Here is a 13,018-nt window from a genome sequence, read left to right on the forward strand (position 1 = left end):
AAGTTAGCGAGCAACTATGACACAAGCTTGTCCTTAAGGAATTCAATTATTTCTGGGAAGGCGTGGAGATGCTGTCAGATGCCAGGAGATGTAAAAGATGTGTTCGATCAGGAGGCGCACGAATCTTGGCGCACATCCACCCTCTTCCTCCCTCCGTTATCCGTTCCGCCACTGTTCACTCCCGAGCCACTCCGCAGCCCTGCTCCAATGGCGCTGTGCCGGACGGCGCCCGCCAACTCCTCCTGCTTCCACCCCCGCGCCGTCGCCAGCTCGCCGTCCTCTCTCAGGTCTGCCTCCTGCCCCGTCTCCCCCTCGCACGCCCCACTCCTGAAGCCCTGGCTGACCCTCCCCAATCCTCTCGCCTCTGTCTCTGTTTCCCCTTTCGCAGCGTGGGCACCAAGGTCTTCGTCGGGTTGAAGGCCCAGACCAGGCTCGGTGAGCACGAAAACCGAACCAAATCGTTCCAATTTTACTCTGGGGTTCGTTGTTCTGGTGGCTGATTTCGGTTTTGGTGGCTGGATTGCTGAGCAGGCTCGTCCGAGTCGTCGTGCCCGAATGTCAACGCCCGGTTCTACACCGCCGTCAACCGGAGGGTCTCCCTGGGGTACGTGCGCGCGCGCCCATCCATATGCGTAGCCTCTGTTTTGCTCGTTGTGTTGATAATATGTGTGTGGTGCTGCACATTCGTCAGGTGTTTGTTCAGTCCCCATTTCTGGTGGTGGTTAACTAGTTTTGCCTGCTGTGCTTGTTCATGTAATTATCGCTGTCTGCGTACTAATAGACGGATGATTTTGAGTTCTGATGGTTGCGTCGAATGGCTCCGTACATTAGTGATCTCTATATAGCTTTTCGATGGATGTGGAATGTGCAGAATATGTTCATTTCATCAACAAAATTGTTTTGTGCACAAACCAAGATGAGAGCTTGTATCAGTCAAGTATCAACGAGATGCTTCATCTGTTATTGTTCTAGCTAGGTCCGCAGATTTGTTGACATTCATGGTAGCCAATTGTATCAGTAATTTTTTGTGTGGTTTGCTGGAAACATTTGTTCCCCTTAATATCATGGTCTACTCATATTTACACATATTAGGTTGTCAAACAAGAGGGCTACCAGGGCACGTATTTCAATGATGCCTGTCGGCACACCACGGGTACCTTACAGAACACCTGGTGAAGGAACCTGGCAGTGGCTTGACATATGGAATGCTTTAGTAAGACCTTGCAATACCTAATAAAATGACTAATTCCGTTGCACCAGTGCCTAATTTGTATTTGCTGTATACAGTATCGTGAGCGGATTATCTTCATTGGGGACACTATTGATGAAGAATTCAGTAACCAAGTACTAGCAAGCATGCTGTACCTTGACAGTGTTGATGACACAAAGAAGATTCTTCTATACATCAATGGTCCAGGAGGAGATGTAAGAACTCAGGAACACTACCCTTTTGTTCTTGTTGGTTGTCCTTCTTTTATGTCACTTTTTTTGGGGTCATGTTCTTGTGTCCTGTAGGTTGACCTTCTAAAGAATTCGAAACCAAGTTGATGTCCCCGTAGTTTATATCTTGAAAAAGAAAAACTGGGTTGAGCTGATTGGATCTAAGGGGCTGCCAATGCTATTCTGTAGTTTAGTAAGTGAGTGATTGGCTGAACTTGAGTATCTTGTGCTGAGTTGTATATGCTGTCCTACTCTTGTGGGACAAAGCCAGTGCAAAACTTGTATAGCTATGAAATGGAAATACTCATTCTGGAAAGAGAGGATTTATTCTATTGTAATAACCTTGGAGGCAAAATTAAGTGATCACAGTATAACATTATTCCAATTGTAGCAGCTCTAATTGTTTGGAAAGTTCACTGGAAACTGAAGTTCACTATAGATCGGTGTGGGCATGCACCATTTTAATGATGCCGAGTACCGTTGATAACATAAAACTTGGATGTCCCCATAGTTTATCTTGAAAAGATCAAACTAGGATGAACTGAGTGGCTCTGACGGGCTGCCAATGCTACTCTAGTTTCGTGAGGGATAGTCTGAACTTTAGTATTTTGTTCTTAGTTGGGTATGCTGTCCTACTCTTATGGGAGAAACTATTGCAAAAACTAGTATCACTATGAAACTGAAATGCTCATTCTGAAAATAGAGAATCTCTATTGTTATAATCTTGGAGACAAAATTAAGCAATGTCAATATAACAAATATTCCAAATGTAGTAGTTCTAATTGGTTGGAAAGCTCACTAGGAATTTAAGTTCATTATAAATTGGTGCCAGCATGCACCATTTTATTGACTAGTGAGTCCCATTGATAAATGCAACATGGATACTTTGTAATCCATCTTTCAGTGTACCTTTTGGCTTGTGAATATATGTTTGTTTCGATGTTCTGAAATGGGTACAGAGCTACAGAAGCGTCTCGGCCAAGAAATACTCTTCGCTAACCCAAGTTTGCCTAGGAGAGCCTTTGTAAATTGTGTGTTGTCTATTAATATTGCAGCTTACACCATGCATGGCGTTATATGATACCATGCTAAGCCTAAAGAGTCCAATTGGTACTCATTGCTTGGGCTTTGCATTCAACTTGGCAGGATTCATTCTTGCAGCTGGTCAAAAGGTATTAGCACTTAAATACCAACTTCTTCTTGAAGTTGTTCTTTTTTCTGCCCACTATAACGCTTATTCTACTGCTATTTTACACTATGTAGGGTTCGCGTACTGGTATGCCTCTTTGCCGTGTTTCACTTCAGTCACCTGCTGGAGCAGCTCGAGGCCAGGTCTGGGCTTTAGCAGAAGCTTACCGATCAGTTTGTTGTTAAAAATCCTTACGGTGTACAGTCATTGTTGTTACTGCTGAAGTGCCTTATCGCACACTTCCGTTTTCCTACAGGCTGATGATATAGAAAATGAATCAAACGAACTTAATCGGATCAAGAACTATCTTTATGGCAAGCTAGCAGAGCACACGGGTCATTCTGTTGAAAAGGTCAGCATTTTCTGTTGCATGTTCCTGCCACTCTGTCCCTCATCACCTGCTGTTACAGTTACCTTTCAGAGAAACGCCTTTTAGTGTTCCTGCTTACTTCCACTACACCTACGAAGCCTTTGATTTGTTCTAGTTTTCTCATCTATCATACTAACAAAAATAATATGATGTGAAATGCCATATTTCCACTTTCCCTATAAGCCCACCATTCTCATGATTCAGCAAGGTTGATCTCTGAAAGTATAATCCTAGCTGCATTCCTCTCATCTCAAGTATATTTAATTACTTTGGCAGGTTCATGAGGACCTATCCAGGTCGAACGCTTCGACGCAGAAGGAGCCCTCGAGTACGGGATCATTGACCGTATCGTCAGGCCTTCCCGGATCAAGAAAGAGGGCGGCTCGACCACCGGTCAGAAGAAGGAGCTGCGGAATCTGGGACTCGGCTAATCTTAGATGTCAGCACACCAGAGTTAGCCGTAGACTGCCACAGTTTTTCCACGTCTAGTCCTGCTTCGAAATCTCGACGCTTCCTTTCATGGTTCATGCGGATGTACGAGCTTTAGTTTGTTGTCTCCGGTTTCCCCAGACTTTTAAGTCAGCGCGATAGCAGGAAGAGGTGATAGGCGGTGGTGATATTCGTCGTTTTTTCATGCACACCGAGAAACACCGTGCATAGTTGATGATTTTGCGCCACATTAATGTTCATGTTGAGTCAGTGGTCCGCAAGATGCTGTCTGATATTTATCTTTTATTTTTTTGCGGGAATTTCTGATAGTTGGTTGCCGTCTTTCTTTTCCTTATCTTCTCCTCAGGAAGGTTGCAGCGGGCTGTCTGAAGCCTTGTTTTTTGATCTTTCAGGGAGGGTGCTAGTTGTGGCCTGCCTGCAACATGCTAACTGCCAACTGATACTCTCACCATATATGCAGATTATAGTAGTGGTAGAAGGCAGCTGTCGCTGGATAATTGAGGAGTGGTAGCGAGCGTGGACATGAGGAGCGAATCGCCGAAGCCTTAGCTGTGGAATCGCTCGCTCCAATGATTGAAATGATTGTACTGTCTATCTATCAGGTGCCCACGTTTGGTCAACCGCTTGGAGGGCTATCATTGGGCCATTGGGGCGGCAGGCAAGGCAGGGCAACCGGAGCTGCAAGCTCTCAGCCGGCGGCCCTGGAGACAGGCCACCATACGGTTCGACGCGTAGAATAAGTCGATGATGATGATGATCTGATGATGGTGATGATTGGTAGGTGAAGATCGGTTAGTTGGTTCCCGGTGCAAGCTCAGATAGATGTACGTATAGAAGGAAACATGCAATTGCAATCATGCATGATTGGCATGTCACGGAAGGGCGCGGTGCGGGTGAGAAACACCGTGCCGCCAGTCTCGGCGATCAATCATGGATGGATCGACGGACGTGTCTGTGACTGCGAGCACGCACGCTATTATTATTTGGCACCGAAAAGGTCAACCGGCCACGTACCATGCCCCCCAACATCACATGAAGCGTACGGCGTAGCATGTCTATGCAGCACGGTACGTACGTACGACCCGGCCGGGGCCTGGGAGCTTCCCTGGCTCAGCCTGGAGCGCAGGCGGTCGCGCGGCAGACACTGTGCGTCGGGCCGGTGATCCGTCGTCCAGTCGCGGGTCGACGGGTCACTGGCGTAGGCGTGCGCGAGGCGTGTGCCAGTCGCGGCAGCAAATTCCCAGAGAGGGGTAGACGGATGGCACCCGACGAGCATGGCATGGCATGGGCCGCGCACGGAGGAGAGCGTCGATCGGTCATATGATGAGCATGCAGTACCAGTACCTACCAGGCGCGTGCGTGCGCGCGCGCTGCTGCTGGCAGGGGTGGCGCGCGGGCGATCGGTGGAGGCCTTGCTCGCTCTGGCGGAGCGGCGCGGCAGGGCCGGTGGTCGCCCGCCGCGCGGCACGCCGGGCATGGCCGGTGGCTGCTCTGGGCCTGCGGCGCAGGGGGAGGATCGCCGGATCGTCGACGGAAGCGACAGCACATATGCCGTCCGTCCCCTGACTTTGATAACGTCTGGTCACGCCACGCACGCAGGCGATCGGGCGGGCCGGTGCGTGGTTGCCATGCCAATATGCCATGCCCTGGCATGGCAGTTGTTGATCGCACGCGCGCGCGTACCGGCGCACGACAAAGATTCGGTCGCCCCGCCGGCTGGCCCCAACCGCCGAAAGGACGACGCGGCTCCCTGGCTGAGCCCAGCCGAGCACGCACGCACGCCCCGCGGGATGGCTGGCGCTGTCGGCGCGACATACGACATGCGTCGCCGCCGGCGGTCTCGCACAGACGACCGCACGGAGTGGTATTCGGCCGATATAATAAACATTTAAAAATACTCAAATGGCAACTTCGGTCCATCCTCGCATGCATTCCGCATCTAGATACAACCATTTCGAGGACAAGTATTTTCGGACGGAGGGCATAGGCCATCGCCCGGACCGTGTCGCTTAAGAACCTCTGTTCGAGAGGGTAAGCGATCACGCAAAAGCTGCCAAATGAGAATCTAGATCCCGAGGAGCATCGGCGCCTTCACAATGGGGATAACCACTGTATGACCGGCTGGCGGCAGAGCGCCTGGTATGCAGAGCTAACTGAAAATTCTCCCGGAGGAGAGAGTCTCCAGGAAATGGTGTCAGGAGACTAGGATAGCTCTCGAGGGACTACTTCCCACAAACTCGCCCATTCTCGCACCTCCTCCGGCCCAAATGAATGATGGAACGCGATGTTCCACTGCTCATCCAAATCGGCCGCGGAGACCACCAGATGTGAGTCCTCGCAGATAGCAAATAGTCTAGGAAATCGAACACGAAGCGGCTCCCCATCCAGCGAGGGGTCAATCCAGAACCGCGTGCCATTTCCATTGCCAACTGAGATGGTAGCACCCAGGGATCTCATCCTTAATCGCCTGGATAGATCTCCAGAATTGAGACCCAGCCGAGCGAGAACACGCCAAGAGAGGCTATCCCTGCAAATATTTTGCCTCAACCAACTGAAGCCAAAGACCCCCATCGCATTGCATGATCCGCCAGACCCAACACTGTTGGAAATATGCCCTAGAGGCAATAATAAATTGGTTATTATTATATTTCCTTGTTCATGATAATCGTTTATTATCCATGCTAGAATTGTATTGACAGGAAACTCAGATACATGTGTGGATACATAGACAACACCATGTCCCTAGTAAGCCTCTAGTTGACTAGCTCGTTGATCAATAGATGGTTATGGTTTCCTGACCATGGACATTGGATGTCGTTGATAACGGGATCACATCATTAGGAGAATGATGTGATGGACAAGACCCAATCCTAAGCCTAGCACAAGATCATGTAGTTCGTATGCTAAAGCTTTTCTAATGTCAAGTATCATTTCCTTAGACCATGAGATTGTGCAACTCCCGGATACCGTAGGAGTGCTTTGGGTGTGCCAAACGTCACAACGTAACTGGGTGGCTATAAAGGTACACTACAGGTATCTCCGAAAGTGTCTGTTGGGTTGGCACGAATCGAGACTGGGATTTGTCACTCCGTGTAAACGGAGAGGTATCTCTGGGCCCACTCGGTAGGACATCATCATAATTTGCACAATGTGATCAAGGAGTTGATCACGGGATGATGTGTTACGGAACGAGTAAAGAGACTTGCCGGTAACGAGATCGAACAAGGTATCGGGATACCGACGATCGAATCTCGGGCAAGTATCGTACCGCTAGACAAAGCGAATTGTATACGGGATTGATTAAGTCCTTGACATCGTGGTTCATCCGATGAGATCATCATGGAGCATGTGGGAGCCAACATGGGTATCCAGATCCCGCTGTTGGTTATTGATCGGAGAGTTGTCTCGGTCATGTCTACATGTTTCCCGAACCCGTAGGGTCTACACACTTAAGGTTCGATGACACTAGGGTTATAGGGAAAGTATGTACGCGGTTACCGAATGTTGTTCGGAGTCCAGGATGAGATCCCGGACGTCACGAGGAGTTCCGGAATGATCCGTAGGTAAAGATTGATATATAGGAAGTATGGTTTTGGCCACCAGAAATGTTCCGGGCATCACCGGTAGTGTACTGGGACCACCGGAGGGGTCCGGGGGTCCACCAGGTGGGGCCACCATCCCCGGAGGCCTACATGGGCCAATAGTGGGAAGGGACCAGCCCCTAGGTGGGCTGGGGCGCCTCCCACCAAGGCCCAAGGAGCCTCCAAGAGGGGAGGGTGGCAAACCCTAGGGCAGATGGGCCCTAAGGCTCACCCCAGGTGCGCCTCCCCCTCTCCCCCTTGTGGTCGCCACCCAGATGGGATCTGGGGGCTGCCGCCACCCCTAGGGAGGGAACCCTAGGTGGGGGCGCAGCCCCTCCCCTTCCCCTATATATACTTGAGGTATTGGAGGCTGCAAGACACACGAGATCCTCTCCCTCTTGGCGCAGCCCTACCTCTCTTCCTCCTCGTCTCTCGTAGTGCTTGGCGAAGCCCTGCTGGAGTCCCGCGCTCCTCCACCACCACCACGCCGTCGTGCTGCTGCTGGATGGAGTCTTCCCCAACCTCTCCTTCTCCCCTTGCTGGATCAAGGCATAGGAGACGTCACTGGGCTGTACGTGTGAGGAACACGGAGGTGCCGTCCGTTCGGCACTAGGATCATCGGTGATTTGGATCACGACGAGTACGACTCCATCAACCCCGTTCACTTGAACGCTTCCGCTTAGCAATCTACAAGGGTATGTAGATGCACTCTCCTTCCTCTCGTTGCTAGATTACTCCATAGATTGATCTTGGTGATGCGTAGAAAATTTTGAATTTCTGCTACGTTCCCCAACAATGGCATCATGAGCTAGGTCTATGCGTAGTTACTATGCATGAGTAGAACACAAAGTAGTTGTGGGCGTCGATATTGTCAATTATCTTGCCGTTACTAGTCTTATCTTGATTCGGCGACATCATGGGATGAAGCGGCCCGGACCAACCTTACACGTACGCTTACGTGAGACCGGTTCCACCGACTGACATGCACTAGTTGCATAAGGTGGCTGGCGGGTGTCTGTCTCTCCCACTTTAGTCGGATCGGATTCGATGAACAGGGTCCTTATGAAGGGTAAATAGAAATTGGCAATTCACGTTGTGGTTTTGGCATAGGTAAGAAACGTTCTTGCTAGCAACCTATAGCAGCCACGTAAAAACTTGCAACAACAATTAGAGGACGTCTAACTTGTTTTTGCAGCAAGTGTTTTGTGATGTGATATGGCCAAAGGATGTGATGAATGATATATATGTGATGTATGAGATCATATTCTTGTAATAGGAATCATGACTTGCATGTCGATGAGTATGACAACCGGCAGGAGCCATAGGAGTTGTCTTTATTTTTTGTATGACCTGCGTGTCATTGAGAAACGCCATGTAAATTACTTTACTTTATTGCTAAATGTGTTAGCCATAGTAGTAGAAGTAATAGTTGGTGAGCAACTTCATGGAGATACGATGATGGAGATCATGATGATGGAGATCATGGTGTCATGCCGGTGACAAGATGATCATGGAGCCCCAAGATGGAGATCAAAGGAGCTATATGATATTGGCCATATCATGTCACTATTATTTGATTGCATGTGATGTTTATCATGCTTTTTGCATCTTATTTGCTTAGAACGGTGGTAGTAAATAAGATGATCCCTCATTAAAATTTCAAGAAAGTGTTCCCCCTAACTGTGCACCGTTGCGAAAGTTCGTCGTTTCGAAGCACCACGTGATGATCGGGTGTGATAGATGCTAACGTTCACATACAACGGGTGTAAGACAGATTTACACACGCGAAACACTTAGGTTGACTTGACGAGCCTAGCATGTACAGACATGGCCTCGGAACACAAGAGACCGAAAGGTCGAGCATGAGTCGTATGGTAGATACGATCAACATGAAGATGTTCACCGATGATGACTAGTCCGTCTCACGTGATGATCGGACACGGCCTAGTTGACTCGGATCATGTAATCACTTAGATGACTAGAGGGATGTCTATCTGAGCGGGAGTTCATAAGATGAACTTAATTATCCTGAACGTAGTCAAAAGGTCTTCGCAAATTATGTCGTGGCTCGCGCTGCAGTTCTACTGTTTAGATATGTTCCTAGAGAAAATTTAGTTGAAAGTTGATAGTAGCAATTATGCGGACTAGGTCCGTAAACTGAGGATTGTCCTCATTGCTTCATAGAAGGCTTATGTCCTTAATGCACCACTCAGTGTGCTGAACCTCGAACGTCGTCTGTCGATGTTGCGAACATCTGACATACACATTTTGATAACTACGTGATAGTTCAGTTAAACGGTTTAGAGTTGAGGCACCGAAGACGTTTTGAAACGTCGCGAAACATATGAGATGTTTCGAGGGCTGAAATTGGGATTTCAGGCTCGTGCCCACGTCAAGAGGTATAATACCTCCGACGATTTTCTTAGCCTGCAAACTAAGGGAGAAAAGCTCAATTGTTGAGCTTGTGCTTAGATTGTCTGAGTACAACAATCATTTGAATCGAGTGGGAGTTGATCTTCCAGATGAGATAGTGATGTTTCTCCGAACTCATTACCACCAAGCTGCTAGAGCTTCGTGATGAACTATAATATATCAGGGACATATATGATGATCCTTGAGATATTCACGATGTTTGACACCATAAAAGTAGAAATCAAGAAGGAGCATCAATTGTTGATGGTTGGTGAAACCACTAGTTTCAAGAAGGGCAAGGGCAAGAAGGGATACTTCATGAAACGGCAAATCAGCTGTTGCTCTAGTGAAGAAACCCAAGGTTGAACCCAAACCCGAGACTAAGTGCTTCTGTAATAAGGGGAACAGCCACTGGAGCAGAATTACCCTAGATACTTGGTAGATGAGAAGGCTGGCAAGGTCGATAGAAGTATATTGGATATACATTGTGTTAATGTGTACTTTACTAGTACTCCTAGTAGCACCATGGTATTAGATACCGTTTCGGTTGCTAAGTGTTAGTAAACTCGAAATAAAAGGCCGCGGAGTAAACGGAGACTAGCTAAAGGTGAGCTGACGATATGTGTTGGAAGTTTTTCCCAAGCTTGATGTGATCAAGCATCGCACGCTCCCTCTACCATCGAGATTGGTGTTTGCATTGAGCATAGACATGATTGAATTATGTCTATCGCATTACGGTTATTCATTTAAGGAGAATAATGGTTACTCTGTTTATTTGAATAATACCTTCAATGGTCTTGCACCTAAAATGAATGGTTTATTGAATCTCGATCGTAGTAATACACATGTTCATGCCAAAAGATATAAGATAGTAATGATAGTACCACCTACTTGTGGCACCGCCACGTAAGTCATATCGGTATAAAACGCATGAAGAAGCTCCATGTTGATGGATCTTTGGGCTCACTCATTTTGAAAAGTTTGAGACATGCGAACCATGTCTATTGGTGTATATGCATGAAGAAACTCCATGCGAATGGACCGTTTGGACTCACTTGATTTTGAATCACTTGAGACATGCAAATCATACCACATGGGCAAGATGACTGAAAGCCTCGTTTTCAGTAAAATGGAACTAGAAAGCAACTTGTTGGAAGTAATACATTTTGATGTGTGTAGTCCAATGAGTGCTGAGGCGTGTAGTGGATATCGTTATGTTCTTACTTCACAGATGATTTGAGTAGATGTTGAGTATATTTACTTGATGAATCACGAGTCTGAATTATTGAAAGGTTCAAGTAATTTCAAGGTGAAGGTGAGAGATCGTCGTGACAAGAGGATAAAATATCTATGATATGATCATAGAGATGAATATCTGAATTACGAGTTTGACACAGAATTAAGACATTGTGGAAATTGTTTCACAACTAATACAGCCTGAAACACCATAGTATGATGGTGTGTCCGAACATCATAACTGCACCCTATTGGATATGATGCATACCATGATGTCTCTTATCGAATTACCACGATAGTTTATGGGTTAGGCATTAGAGACAACCACATTCACTTTAAATAGGGCACCACGTAATTCCGATGAGATGACACCGTATGAACTATGGTTTAGAGAAACCTAAGCTGTCATTTGTTAAAAGGTTTGGGGCTGCGACGCTTATGTGAAAAGTTTCAGGCTGACAAGCTCGAACCCAAAGCGGATAAATGCATCTTCATAGGACACCCAAAATAGTTGGGTGTACCTCCTGTCTCAGATCCGAAAGCAATAAGGGATTGTTTCTAGAATCGGGTCCTTTCCTGAGGAAAAGTTTCTCTCGAAAGAATTGAGTGGGAGGATGGTGGAGACTTGATGAGGTTATTGAACCGTCTCTTCAACTAGTGTGTGGCAGGGCACAGGGAGTTGTTCTTGCGGCACCTACACCAATTGAAGTGGAAGCTTATGATAGTGATCATGAAACTTCAGATCAAGTCACTACCAAACCTCGTGGGATGACAAGGATGCATACTACTTCAGAATGGTACGTAATCCTGTCTTGGAAGTCATGTTGCTAGACAACAATGAACCTACAAGCTATGGAGAAGCGATGGTGGGCCTGGATTCCAAAATGGCTCAAGGCCATATAATCCGAGAGAGGATCCATATATGAAAACAAAGTGTAGACTTTGGAAGAACTACTTGATGGTCGTAAGGCTGTTAGGTACATATGGATTTTAAAAGGAAGACAGACAATGATGGTAAGTATCACCATTAAGAAAGCTCGACTTGTCGTTAAGATGTTTTCCGACAAGTTCAAGGAGTTGACTACGATGAGACTTTCTCACTCGTAGCGATGCTAAGAGTCTGTTGGAATTATATTAGCGATTACTGCATTATTTATGAAATGTTGCAGATAGGATGTCAAAAACATTGTTTCCTCGACGATTTTCTTGAGGAAAGGTTGTATGTGATACAACCGGAAGGTTTTGTCAATCCTGAAAGATGCTAACAAGTATGCAAAGCTCCAGCAATCCTTCTAAGGACTGGGGTAAGCATCTCGGAGTTGGAATGTATGCTTTGATGAGATGATCAAAGTTTTTGGGTGTATACAAAGTTTATGAGAAACTTGTATTTCCAAAGAAGTGAGTGAGAGCACTATAGAATTTCTGATGAGTATATGTTGTTGACATATTGTTGATCAGAAATGACGTAGAATTTCTGGAAAGCATATAGGGTTATTTGGAAAGTGTTTTTCAATGGAAAGCCTGGATTAAGCTACTTGAACATTGAGCATCAAGATCTATAAGGATAGATCAAAACGCTTAATGGTACTTTCAAATGAGCACATACCTTGACATGATCTTGAAGGTGTTCAAGATGGATCAGTCAAAGAAGGAGTTCTTGCCTGAGTTGTAAGGTATGAAGTTAAGACTTAAAGCTCGACCACGGCAGAAGAAAGAGGAAGGACGAAGGTCGTCCCCTATGCTTTTGTCATAGGCTCCATACGGTATGCCATGCTGAGTACCACACCTGATGTGTGCCTTGCCACATATTTGGCAAGAGGGTACAAAGGTGATCTAGGAGTAGATCACCAGATAGCGGTCTAATTATCCTTAGAGGAATAAGGATATGTTTCTCGGTTATGGAGGTGATAAAGAGTTCGACGTAAAGAGTTATGTCGATGCAAGCTTAACACCTATCCGGATAGCTCTGAGTAGATATACCGGATACGTATAATGGAGCAACAATTTAGAAAAGCTCCAAGTAGAACAGTTATTTGAAATGGCTCCAAATGTAGCGTAGTAAGATGACATAGAAATTTGCGAACTACATACGGATCTGAATGTTGCAGACCCGTTGACTGAAACCTCTCTCACAAGCATAACATGATCAAACCCAGAACTCTTGGGTGTTAGTCACATGGGGATGTGACCTTGAGTGTTAATCACATATCGATGTGAACTGGATTATTGACTCTAGTGCAAGTGGGAGACTGTTGGAAATATGCCCTAGAGGCAATAATAAATTGGTTATTATTATATTTCCTTGTTCATGATAATTGTTTATTATCCATGCTAGAATTG

The 13,018-nt window shown here is 46.5% G+C and overlaps 1 pseudogene; it reads left to right on the top strand.

The window, feature by feature from the left end:
• The first annotated feature begins 120 nt into the window (after positions 1-120).
• On the top strand, positions 121-3,752 carry LOC119329904 (annotated as a pseudogene).
• Positions 3,753-13,018: the final 9,266 nt, after the last annotated feature.

Source organism: Triticum dicoccoides, chromosome 7A (assembly GCF_002162155.2).
Source record: "Triticum dicoccoides isolate Atlit2015 ecotype Zavitan chromosome 7A, WEW_v2.0, whole genome shotgun sequence".
NCBI lineage: Eukaryota > Viridiplantae > Streptophyta > Magnoliopsida > Poales > Poaceae > Triticum > Triticum dicoccoides.